The sequence below is a fragment of the Cyanistes caeruleus genome, chromosome 7, assembly GCF_971803275.1.
Source record: "Cyanistes caeruleus chromosome 7, bCyaCae1.hap1.1, whole genome shotgun sequence".
Classification (NCBI taxonomy): Eukaryota; Metazoa; Chordata; class Aves; order Passeriformes; family Paridae; genus Cyanistes; species Cyanistes caeruleus.
Genome location: NC_141707.1, coordinates 12,804,328 through 12,817,697, shown reverse-complemented (window position 1 = coordinate 12,817,697; position 13,370 = coordinate 12,804,328). Strand labels below are relative to the sequence as shown.

The 13,370-nt window shown below is 42.0% G+C and overlaps 1 protein-coding gene across 2 annotated transcripts in view; it reads right to left on the bottom strand.

Moving 5' to 3' along the window:
• LOC111931945 (uncharacterized) overlaps window positions 1-13,370 on the bottom strand; it is a 193,271-nt gene that overhangs the window by 137,525 nt on the left and 42,376 nt on the right. Inside the window, exon 1 of one of the 2 annotated variants that reach the window (XM_086897296.1) lies at window positions 8,988-9,253. The exons of the other annotated variant lie outside the window; for it this stretch is intronic. The gene's annotated coding sequence lies outside the window, so the exon portion shown is untranslated. Of the gene's footprint in view, window positions 1-8,987; window positions 9,254-13,370 lie in introns of those variants that run through there. 2 annotated transcript variants of the gene reach the window in all.

The window sequence follows — 13,370 nt, the reverse complement described above, 5'->3', positions numbered from 1 at the left end:
AAATATATCTGCTCAAGGCTTGGGACATCAGGACTTCCCAGCCCCTCCAGTACTCAGCTCCAGCTCACACCAGTCAACTGTTCAACTCAAATGAAACCAAACAAAAAATTCCCCATAGTTTCTTTAGGGTTTTAAATAATTTAATTTGCATAATGGGCAACGATAGTGAAGAGGAATGCTCTGTGGATTGCCAAAATAATCGTGCAACACTTGCAGTGAATTGTCAATTAAGAGCATCTTGACTAAATAAATAAAATTCTGCTAATCACCTTTCAGTGACTTTGTCAAGCTCTGTATCAAATTGATGATTTTTTGTTTTGAAAGATTGAGAGAAATGATTAATAAAATCAGCTGGAGCTTGAATTTATTTATTCAAAAATTTCTTTGATTTTTGTCAGGGCTAAAAATCAAAGCTGAAATCCTGTTTCAGAGGGGCCTTTGTGGTTCTACTTTTATACTTAAATTAAAATAGTGGTTATCAAAATTTTACTTCAACAACTTGTCAGGAATTTTCTTTGTTCTTCCCCAAACCTCCAGAGCCTGTTTCTAACTATCCACATTTGGTAAATAACTCATATAAACAGTTTCCTGATGAATATAAATATTTTACATTCAGACAGCTTCTTTTATTTCTACCCAGGTATATCAAAGTTGTTTTATTCTGCATTTATTCCTAAAACAATCATTACTAGTCCCATGGGAGGAGCACCAGCAAGGCCATGCTAGAGGCTTCCCAGCAGAGGGAAAAAAAGAAACCAAACCATAATGCATCTCAAAGGTCTCTGCTTTGTTTATTCCCTAAGTGAAAATGTGGGGCTAGAAGCCACGTTTTTGAACTATACCCATTGTCCTTAAATCAGATGAACGCAAAGGCTTCAGAAAATACTCTTGTGAAAACAATTCATCTACAGTCACCCTGCACTCTCTGAAAGTTGAAACACATGAGAGAAGAAGGGTGGCAGAAGGCCAGTGGGTAGTTTAAGCTTCTCTTTCAGATTTGCAAAAGAGCCTAAACTCAGCTTGTCCAGGAAAAAGCAGGAAAAGAGGGTGTTTATAGATGTTACCATGCAAAATAGGGTAAGAGTTGTGTTTCTTAAAGTCTCCACAACCACCTGGAAAAGTAAGCACACATTTGGTCAAGTGAAAGGGTGTTTCATGTCCCACTTCTTGGAGGTAAATCAGTTTTACTAAAAATGTCCTTAAACAGGCAAAATGTTTCACTTTTTAAGCAGAGACCCTGAACACGAGGTATGATCCCCCAAGGTTCACCCATGCAAAAGCAATTTAGTAGCTCTTCATATTCATTGAAGACCACCTTTCAATACCTTTTCATGGGTATGTGGATTTGTTTACCACATTAGTATATCACACATTATTCCTAAACCTTCACAGAGCAAAAAGCAATAGGAAAGATTCTTTAGAAAGCAACAAGAAAATCTGTCAAATCATAAGCTATGGATTTTTGCTGCTGGCTTTTAACTGCTAAGCAGCAGGAGGGAATTTTCTGCTTGCAAGCCAAAAGCCAACCGTCCTTAGTCCTGCAGCCTAGGGAAACACAAAGCCTTGGGATAGAGCATCATATCCTTTTGCAGCTAAAATTAATATGAAACAACACAGAACCGAGCTTCCAGTTACCTTCTGCTTAAGCTCAAACGCTCGTCAGTGGATGGAAATTTCTACCCACTTGGGAACTTGCTATTCAGCTTCCCAAAGGGAGGTTCAGCATCTCCAGAATTTATTGCCCTCAAGGCAGAGAGGCCCCTGGGTGCCTTTTGTCCCTTCCAATTAAATCACCTGCTGTGCTCCCCACATCCACGCAGGGAAATCAGGGAATGCCGCCTCTCTGCGCCGCTTTTGTGTCGCTCTCCGAGCAGGCACCACGCAGAGAGGGCCATATGTTGGCCCTTTTCCACTAAGCTCAGTTTAATGCTCCCAGGCTTTTCTTAAAATACACTAACAGAGACAGCGTAGAGGACACTTGGAAATGCCTGATGGCAAAGTGGGAGTGTTCGATCCTTTCCAGCTTCACACCGTGTGTGTGTGATACTGATGTCACTCTGTATTGCAGACTTCTTTCAAGGACAGGTTTCTTTGGAGGGGAGGTTGCATTTTCCTTCCCCTGGCAGCGGTGATCTTGTAAAACAAATACACATGACATACACAGACTCTGAAATGTAACAGCACTGCCTGTGGTCTGGATGTTGCTGCACAGAAAACAGGTTGAGGCACTGAGCATGGGGCTGTTCAGAAAGTGATCTGATCTTCAAACAAATTTTCACTTGTAACATTTTCAGCTACAGTTTGTAGCCACTGATGATGAGCTTGACTTCATTTTGTTAAAAGATAAACAGAATGTTCACGTGTGTTTGAATATAATGTATAAAAATAATTAGCATGACCTAACACATTGTTCTTCTCTGAACTAGAGGATCTAAGTTCTGGTGAATTTATACAATGCCTAACTTGATAGGCTGATTTGAGTTTTTTAATCACAATTCCACTTCTCAGAGTAAGATGAAAAATAGTTTAATTCTGAAATGATATTGAGAATTTGTGGGGTTGAGGGAGAAAAAGCAAAAGAAAGCATAATTGCTATGACTTAATGTGACCCAGCATAACATAAATTGCATAATCATGACATGGGGTTTCAAATTGGACACTGCATTTGAAGCAAGCATTCAATCAGACCTGCCCTGCAAGATCATATTAGCAGAGCAAAAATTTTAGAAAAGCTGAAAAGCTGAGATTCAAATTTACTGAGAAACCACTGCACTGCATCTCAGCTACATATCTTTCCTTTTTTTAAGGTAGGCTATAGACAGGCTGTAATAGTGGTTTTTGAATGCCATAATTTGAACTCGACAGCCAACTGCCAGGTAAAATGAAAGGAGATTATCTTTTGGCAACTACCCTCTCCATTTCCCAAAGTAAATGACCTTCAACCAGAGCAGCAGTGAAAATCACAGCAGTCTAATCTTAAATGTGAACCCTGTGCTGAAAGAGCAGTGGTTCATATTATAAGTGGGATGCAAAAATGCTTTGAAGCATCGTCAGATTAGATGGAAAACACCATTGTGCTCAAAAAGAACAGCTATTACCCAAAAAAATGTAATAGAAAAAGGCTTAACAATGTCATAGAGACAAGCTGATGGGCTTCCCCATTTCTCTCAGATTCATGAAGATATTATTTCCCTTATTCACTTTCTCAATGCAGATAATATTCCATAGATTAGCTTTCGATCTTTAATTAAAATAAAAGGCATGCATTGGCTGACACATAAAAGCAATCACTGTAATTTCTGTGTGTTACTTTGCACTCCTCTCCAACAATCACCTGTACCTCTTCTATGACCTACATCATGAAACCATTTCCTTGACATCCTTCTTCCAGGTCTCCTGAGTGTCAACATCAGACATCAGGCACCCATTTTCACCTGCTTGCAAATTGCTTTCAGGGCTCTCACCTGGCATCTTGCTTTCATCAACTGTTTCAGTGTAGTAAGAATTTTTGGGTAACTCTTAAGACCAGAGGACTCATCCTCTCAGTCCATCAATCTCTGCTGCACTTTGGGGCACTTGTGCCCTTCCTAGCTGCTGGAATTCCACCAAGCTGGAAACCACTTGTTATTTTCTCAAAGGAGAACCCATCTGTTGTGCAAGTGAGGCAGATGTTGGCAATGTTTGTTGCAGTAACTGCAAAAGGTCCCACACGATTTGTGGAGACTGAGCCTCTGTGGTTTTTCCCTCTGCAGCTGCTGTTAACAAGGCTGGTGATTCTCTGTCCCTTGCCAGGTGACAGGCATGTGTTCTGCATAACAGCTTGAACTAGCAGAGATGATCCTGGCTGGCCAAGCAGAAATCTTGATCCTACAGCCACCCTGAGGAGTTACTGGGGTAGCCACATGCACCATTGCTTTTACAGGAACGCTCCATTCTTTTCCCAGGTTAAATGATCCCTGTACCTTTGGGAAGTTTGGATTTAAAAGGCAGAGCAGAAAGCAGAGCTGGGTTCCGTGCTGCATCCCAAAGCATCCTAGCAGCTGGTGTGCAGCAGGGTCTCTCCTCTCTGCCCTCCCTGCTCAGACGTGTGCCTGCTAAACTCTGCAGCAAGGAGAGTGGTCATTCCCTGTGCCAGGGGAGCAAATGCCCTTGTCCTTGAGTCCCTCTGAACACACTGATATCCCATCTTCAAGTCAGAGCACGAGCAAGTTTCTCGTGTCAAGGGCAACAGTGGGTACCTGAGTGGCAGCAAGAGAAACAGAGCTGCCTTCTGTTCCCAACTCTCTGCTGAATGCAAGCACAGTAAAAAAACTAAAAGATGGGAAAGAATTTATTCCAAAGCTTTGCTCCCAACTGCACAGTAATGACCAAATTAAGACTGAACAGAGAACACGGCAAATCATTAAAATGCTAATGCCATCACTGAAAGACATAAAAGATGAAGGATGCCCATTCTGTGCGTGGTTCAGTGACAGACACACTGACAGAAGCGATACTAAGCAAGGACTGGTGGAGTCTTTCTAATGTGATTTTAAATGCCTGATTTTTTGGTAGGAGTTTTCTGCCTCTGCTCTATGAAATATGATCTTTGTTGTTTCTATATAACATAATTGCCTTTAAGTTCTCTAGTAGAGAAGAGAAAACTTTGGGGAAGGCAAGCACAGCCTAGCAAGGGATGTTATTAAAACTTGAACTGCACTGAGAAACTTCCAATACTGACAGTGTTTCTGGGGAAGAATCACTGCAAGAAAAGTGCTGATGGGAGCTGAGAAGTTCCTTACACTCCCTGCCCCACTCTGCCACTTCCTGGAACATCAGTCCCACATCTGTGCCAAGTCAGGTTTGAAATGGGATGTAAATTCCAGAGGGGAAGCATCCCTGTGAACACAGCACAGGGTGGAAGTGCCAGTGCAAGACTGTCCAAAGCACACCTGCAGGTGGCTGAGACCCCACACCCACCAAATATTCTTCCACATTACAAAACCAACCCTCTGCTTCGATTTTGCACCACAAGCAACTGAGAGCACAGCTACTTATCTCTGCACCGTCAAGCACTTTGAGTTAATGGCATAACGTCTTCTACTGGGCACCTGAACTGATGCCACACTGACTGTACACTGGAGATGAAAGCTCTGTCCATGAGACTGCTGATTTCTCTAATGCAGGTCAATATATCATAGCCAGCCAGTACATTACTTTCTAGTCTGCTAGACACATGAGCTTCCTGGCATTCAGAGCAGCCCTTGCCCAGGTGCTGCCGAATGCTTGGAGGAATGCAAGTCTGAATAGTCATAAACAGGCATCACACAGCAGAAAAGGGTACCCTGTCTGGTACCTCTGTGCAGCAGCACTGAAATATCAGCTGCAGCACTTTTTGCTTGGAAACTGGTGAAGCAGCAGGGCACGTTCAGTGTAGAAAGGGATAAAGAGACAGGGAAAAAATATTTGGGATGTTTGTGTTCTTATATCTTCCCTGCTTGTGTGTGGTGTGATGGATAATTGTGTGCCTGATCCCCTGCTTCCCTTCAGCAGCGCCCACCTTCTCCAGACCTGAGCAGTGACAGTCCCTGCCACTCATGCTGACACTCATTAGATCATCTAATTAGCATTATTTCACCAATTTGTTTGACTCAGACTGAAGGGAGTCAGGAATTTTGATGTCTCTCAGACCCCACTGGATCAAGAACATCAGCCTGGTGTCAGGCAACCCTTTTGGCTGCACATAATCACAGCACTACGGACTCGCTTTGCACCAAGTCACATAAATGCTCTATTTGCAGGACAAAAAGGAAAGCAGAAAGCATTACTTCCACATGCTGATCCCCTGCAAAAAAAATTACCTCCTCATACTGCTTTATTTGCTTTGAAATGAATTACACATCTTTTTTTCTTCATGACAAAAAGCTAAATCTTTGTATCCTCCCAGCTTCAGATAAACTCTCCCATGCAGCAACAGATAAAGGATATTCAGAAATTAAAATATGTGACTTGTATAAATGCATAATGAAACAACTGGCAAAACATAACAAAAACTAATATCCCTACTGATAGAATACAGAATTTGAAGTCCCCTTTAATAAAACTAAACATTTGGTTTCTTCAGAAGAAAAAGAGCCTAAGAGGCTTAACAGCATTAAGAGAAGAGAATAAACTATTGTTAACTTAATTTACCTTACAAAAAAAGTTAATCTTGCAAGAGTAATTTATATTTTTCTGACTCAAAGGTGCTACTGTGATTCACTTTCATTCCCAACTCCATTTCAGTATAATGGAGTTTAGATGTACCTGTGAGATTGCTGATTTTTCAAGCTATAAGTTGCATGTTCTACATTTTTAGACCAGTCGCTTGAAATCTTTGCAATAGACTCATTCCCGGAACAAGGTACTATTTTTTTTTTTCCTCTTTTTGGAAAGGCAAAAGAAACCATATGGCAAAACTACATACAAGCCTCCCATAACTGTTCCAAAAATCACAGGGACTTCTCTTGTGATCTTTTTAGTTTTTCACTAATTGTAAAAGAGTTGTCAAATCCACTTTTCCAGTGCTGTTGCTGAAAGCATTGCTAGCTTTTCCAAGGATACTTCAGCTAAGCAGTGATTTTTGGCTTGAATTTTTTGGCTTACAAAGGCCCACCACCTACCAAACGTCAGTTTTTTAGCTTTTCACTAAAAAACCAAAATCAATGGTGACGGACTTTGTCATATTTCAAAGTATGAAGCATCATTACAAGATGGATACTCAAACCTGGTGTAGCAACAGGCTTCAAAGAGTGGAAAATGGTTTTTTGTTCTGTTGGCTTCACTGCTGCTTCTCACTTTCAGATCAGCTGGAATAAACATCCAGCTTTCCCACAGCATGAATTGAAATTGCAAATTAAATTGCTTCCTATTTGCTTCATCTTAAGCTACCCATATACACTCAGAAACTTATTGCATTTAAGCACAAATTTCTCAAGACATCCACGAAAGCTTTTAAGAGACACAAAAAGATATTTTACAAATGTCACATTACTTTTGAGAGACAAAAGAAATATACCCAGTAGAATAATTTGAGACTCAACACAAACCCCATCCCCACTGCAGGCACGGCACACTGGGATGCCACGGTGCTTCTCTGAACTCTGCATGGCCATCCCAAAGGTCCTCATTTGCCAACTTATTCCATTCCACAGGGAAAATGCACTTGGCAAAACATCCAGCTCTTATCTCACGATTTCAATTCTTCTCTTGCTCTTATCTTACATAAAGTGTCCTACAACTTAGATCCCTCAGCAACACTTTCACAGCAAGCGTAAGACAGAGACAGAGGAAAGGAGTGAAGCTTATTACAGTCTAAGTACCGCAAATCCTGGCTTTTGATTTATTTTTACACTTCTGCAGCAGAAGCCAGGAAAAAAAAAAAAAAGCTCAGAAAAAAGATCTTGGTATAAAATATTTCAAAATACAATTGAGACATAAGCTACATAAAAATTAAAAATAAAGCAAAGAGAAAAATGTTGACTTTAAGAAGCATAATCCTCTCTCCTAAAGGGGACATTGCTGCGCTACATTTGAAAAATATATAAATAGGCAATTTCTTGAACTTGTTGGTATTATTAAAGCCTTTCCCCCACCCCTGAAAAGGGGACAAACAAATACAGTTGCAGGAAGGAACATGCTGGGTTTCTTCTAATTTGCATAATGACTCTAAAACTTCCCTCTGCAACTTATTTCTGTCACGTAAATAGGGAGCTGTGATCTGTCTGACAGTCTGTGTCTTGCCAAGACTAGGATGAAGAAATCTCAGCTTTGTTTCAGAAATTGCTGGTCTCAGTGAAATAGTTTTTATTCCTCTTTAATACTTAGCCTACAGTGAAGAACCTGAGATAACCACCGGCCAGTCAAGAAGGATTTGAAAAACTGACACTGCTCATGCTTAATATACAATCTGATCAATTTAATCAGTTGCAAAGTTACAACATTTCCTCCTCCATGACAAGGGAGGGAACCAATTCCTAGCTCTCCTAGAGGCTACATAAAAATTTAACATGGCTGCTTCCTGAGCATCCACCTGCTTCAGTACAAACAGTGAAAATGTGAACAGGAAAAAAAACAAGTTGTAATGCTGCTCCTGTTTTGATTTGAGTGTGATACTTATAAAAATAATAATGAGAAAATCAGCCATAACATGGCTTCTGTCTGCAGCCTTTTGTTTTTCCTTCTGAACAAGATTTTTGGTCTCTGCTTTTACATTTTAAGCAAAGACCAAAAATCTTCAAACCTACCCTGGAAAAAGGATTTTTCTTCAATTATGATTCCATATGTTTCCGCTTCTAACAGCCCATGCAGCTGTATGTTAAACAAAAAGCTGTGAAACCCTTGACAAGCTCAAACTGTTTCATTTTATATGTCCTAATTATCTGTCTGCAAATCTTCAACTTTCATATTTCACTGAATTCAGCTATTAAAAGTTAGGGAAGACAGAAGTTCTCTACACTCCAGTTTTACCCCAGGACCCTTGCCGAAGTCTTGCTTCCAGAAGGATTTCTGAATTACTGTCCACACCAAGAACTTTTTCCTTCAATGAAGGAAGAGATGACACTAACCTTAAGTTTTACAACTTCTCTAAGACAATAATTGAGACAAGCTACTCAATAGTTTTGTAGGACAGCAAGATAGATTAAATATTTCAAGAGCATTAAAACTTTTGTACCTTCCCACATTAGAAAACCTTTTACTCTTTGAATTCAGAGAATGCCTAAAGCCTTTAACCCAGAAAGTCTTAAATGAAGATAGAAAGCACTACTGCCCTTTAATAAACAGCACTTAAAAGAGTTTTGTGAGGTTTTAATTCTTTTCTAAAGGAAGCAAGATTAACACAGTATTTAGTGGGTTCATGGACATGAGACTATCCAAACCCAGGAAAAAAAAAAAAAAAAAAACAGACAGAGAAAACTTAAACTTCTAAACACTTTAGGCCACTACTAAGCTATAAATACAAAACTCACAGGAAAAGGAAGACATCTTCAGTCAGGGAGCTCCATTCCAGCCTACACTGCCAGCACAGTCTCCATCTTCCCTTCTCTCAGCCCTCAGAGGGCTGTGGGACTCTCCTTTATAGCCCTCATTGTTCACATATGTCTTTTGCACCTGGTTTTCTTCCTCCCTGCACACCAGCAGCACTGACTTGCCTACAGGTGCATATATTTCTTGTTTGGGCTTTGCCTGTTTTCTAAGGAAGCATCACCTTGGGAATCAATTCACAAGAGAGTCTATATCCGGCTCACCTGTGTTAAGCACTTTTTCCCTTTTTTCGACTTTTTTTTTCTTTTGCTGGGTGGGACAAGCAGTAAATGATATTTTTTTATCTAATTTTTACAGGATTTTGTGTGTTTCGTATTTAGCTTGTAACAATTTCTTGCAGAAGGCACTTTTCCCTCACTCCAGAAACGCATTTTCCATTTCCCACACAGATAAGTGCTCTTCTGCTCCAGCATTCTTGGCACACTTGCTGAAAACTTTGGAATGAAAAATAAATGAATATGAGAGAGCAGAACGCACTGTTTCTGACACACTTGAGCAGCTTTTCCCCAGCAGCCCTTGTGTGCTGGCCCCAGGCTAAGGCCACACACCACGCCAGGCTAGAGCCACCTCGCTTCCTCTTTCCTGGAACAGCACTATCTTTACACACTGAAAATTTCATTTTGTTTTACAGACCCCTCCCCTGCAGCAGCCTCCAGAGAAGATAAGTTTTATCAGTCCAGCGTCAGCAAAGTGATAAATAAGGGCACAGGCTGTTCCAGCAGGAGGCAGATGCAGAGGCTTGCTTAGCGGCGCAGCCAAGTGCTTCAGCAGCTGATGATTGAAAGTGGAAGCTTAATGGAGTGAATGCGAACAAAGAATTAGAATAAACGCCACCTTTTGAAAGAGAAAGCAAGCAGCTAAATGGCTTGGGTGAGACAGGAAAGCAGATGTAGAGCAGAGAAGCAGTTCTGCAAAGCCAGCCTGGATTCCAGATTCCATCTTTGTCAGCCAGAACGACGACAGCCCCTGTCTGGGTGGCCTCCCGTGTGTCAGCAGGTGATGGGGAAAACACATGCTCCTCTTGATTTACTGCAGGAAGTGGTTGTTTTCTGTTCTCCTGCAGAAATCGTCTTCTAATTAAGCATTTCCCTTTAGAACATGTCATCCCAATTGCCTGTAGACATATCCTAATCTTCAGGCTGATGGATCTTCAGGCTCTAGCAGAATAAGTGTAATCATCTATGAAAGCTGGTCCCAGAAAAAGGAGAAGGGAAGGATTTTGTCCTTCTTCAATTAAAGCAGCTACAAAGTCTGGGAAGAGGTTTTGCACTGGTGCCACTGAGTTGAATCGTGACATGCCACACTAACACAAATCACTTCAAGTGCTACAAATACGACAGCATTTCAAGAGAACTGGTGCATCCTGCACATCCTCCTGCAGGAGTCCTCACCTGCTGGGACTGTTCCCTGAACCCACACAGCCAGAGAGGAGCACTGGGAGAGGAATGAGTTGAACAGAGTGACCTCTGAAGCACCCTGATCTGAAACAATGAATGTGGGATTAGCAGCAGGACACATGCTCAGGGCACAGGGGTGGGTGAATCCTCGCTGTCTGCCAGAGGAGGCTGTAGCTTGGCAGGAGAAACAAAAGGCCGCACTGTCCAAGGGAAAATCCAGGGGAAACCAGGCTGCTGGGGAAGGGATGGGTGGGAAGTCTGACCTGCTTGGCTCAGTGAGCCTTGGGGGTAAATGCCAGCACTGGGAGGTGATGTTGGATTTGTGCAAGAGCCTGGAGCAGAGGAGTGGTGAGACTGGAAAAGATGAATCTCTGAACCCCAACCACACACCAAGGATGAGGCACACAGGCCCTGGCTGTGTCTGGCTGTGATACAGCTGGGACTAACAGGACATGACCAGGAAAGTGTCTCTCTCATTTTTCTCCCAGTGGTTGCCTTGTAGAGTGTGTTTGATGAATATGAATAACCATAAGCCAAGAATTGAACAGACCTTTGTGCAGCTTGAAGGCTGTCCATGAAAATAATGGGCCAAATTTTGGTATAGATGAATGCTCAAGTAGACTTCTTCATACTTTGCTAGCAGAAAATATTTGGCTGCTGTCTCTGGCAGTAAGGGAGTGCCAGCTGCCATTCAGATAAGGCAGAGAATAATGGATTTCACCATCAAACAACCCTCACTGAAAGCTGTCCAAAGATGCCTGGATGGACAACATTCATTAGACAAAAATGAGGAATTTCTTTTCTAGAAGGATGAGCTGGAAAGCATATAATTCCTGCACAGCTGAAGGAAAACAGATCCTACTCTGGCCTGACTTCTCTTCCCTGCCTTTGAACACAGCAGCAGGGCTGCTGTCTCGTCCTGGCTGTGTCGACAAGTGGTAATTATAAATATCTGTCAGATCTTTGGTGTTAATGTTTGCAGGTAGCCACCTGATCACATTTTGGAAACAACAGAGCGTGTTCTATACTTACTATGTTTTAAAATGGATTAGAAAATTTCCTTGGGAAATCAAATACAAGTCAAGAGACTGAAGTCAAGTCCAGTCCTTATTAATTATAATCATAACACCATTTGACTTGACACAAAGGAGAAATTGCATTCAAATCACTTCCAAATTGTTTGCAGCGTGTATGAATCAGACTGAAACTAGCGAGACACCTTTGCATATTTGAGGAGGGAATTACTGTCTACATACCAGTACCCAGCACAGGTAATACACAGACATTCTTTTTAATGGCCAGGTTTATGCAGCTAATTCCTCACATTCAGCACCGAGTGTACAATAATCCTTTTGACAAATGAGTCAAGAGGCAGGGTGCTGCTGAGCATAATATGCCTTATTGCCTTGCACACATCTAGGACATGGAGATGAGTGAGGATTAATAGTCACAATTAGGAACGTAAGAGCAGACTGTGGATTGTAAAAATAATTAGCGGGTTCTGAAAAGAATTTCCAGCCCCACAAAAATGTTTTAGTGCGGAATACATTTGAAACGGAAACAATAAAAGAGACTCAGCAATGCTTTTCCCATAATGATACTTTTGGGATTGTTAGGACAGGATTTGAAAGCTTGCTGGCTCCTTAACAGGGATGGCTCAATGTTCACAGACAGCCTGTTCTGGGGGTGGCAGGCAGCCACTTGGCTTCCCAGGGCAGCCTTGGTCACGTTGTACCTGTGCTCTTGCTCTAAGGCTTGTAGCACTTCATATTCCCCCAGGGTTTATGCTCCCTGAGCCCTCTGCTCACAGAGGAGAATGCTGCAGCAAGGATGGGGCAGGGCTCTCCATGCAGCACCTGGGCAGGTGGAATGAGCTGCCCTCTGCTCTGGGACCAGGACTGCGCCTGGTTCTTAGGGAGAGAGTGGCTGGACAAATCTCCTGGGCTTTGCTGAGTGTTTCCAGCTCCACATTTTGGTCTGGCTTTGAACTTTTCTAATAAGGCAAAATGTGGATGCTCATCAGGAAGTTTCAATAATCCTGAAACTGGAATATAAATTTATATTTTTAAAATACAGCAAGTGACATATTATCTTTGTTTGACTTTTGGCATTAGAGGAATGTGCAATTTCTCCTTAAAACGACAACTGAGATGCCCCCATCTGTCAGGAGAGCTGCATTTCAGCAGAGACCCTAGGGATTCAGAAGCCTTCTGTAAGGTGCAGAGGATGGTGAAAGGAGCAGCATGGAAGCAGCCAAATTTAGGGGCCATGCTGAAGCTTCCTGGCAAGAAGCAATGCTGGCTGAAGGCTGAGCTGCAGGGTACCACAGCTGCACTGCTCGGTGCTGAGGCACCTCCAGAGCAAAGCCCGGAGCTTCTGCCCTTTGCAGATCAGCCACTCTGCAGCTGCTTCCCAGGTGGGCTGTCTCTGGGACTTGAATAGCTAAAATGCCACCAAGAAGATCATTAATCATTCTTGCCCAGCAGTACTTGCCTTTCTTTTCTGTTTGAATAAGTGACTGTTGACGATAATTCCTTAATAAACGACAGTCCGTGATTTATCTTGCTAGAAAACTTTCCTCTCATGGCTATCCTTTCACACTTCCCAGAAGCCAGGTATGGTGAAAATGCTCTGAGAAGGAGTTCAGAAACTCCAGGGTGTCTCTCAGATGGAAGGCTTTAGCAGTAAAACAAGGGCTCACTGCCATTAATTTTCCTCATCTGTACCTTGCTTCTGACAGGAGACAACATCCCTCCAGCCACAGACTGGGCAGAGATGTCTTTGCAAACTTTGCAAGTCTCTAACTTGGCAATGAATAACAAATTCTGGCAGGAGAGGAGTGTATAATGACAAGTGTAATGAAATGGTGACAATACATCTCGCCAATCAATAGAACACTCTCTTTGTAAG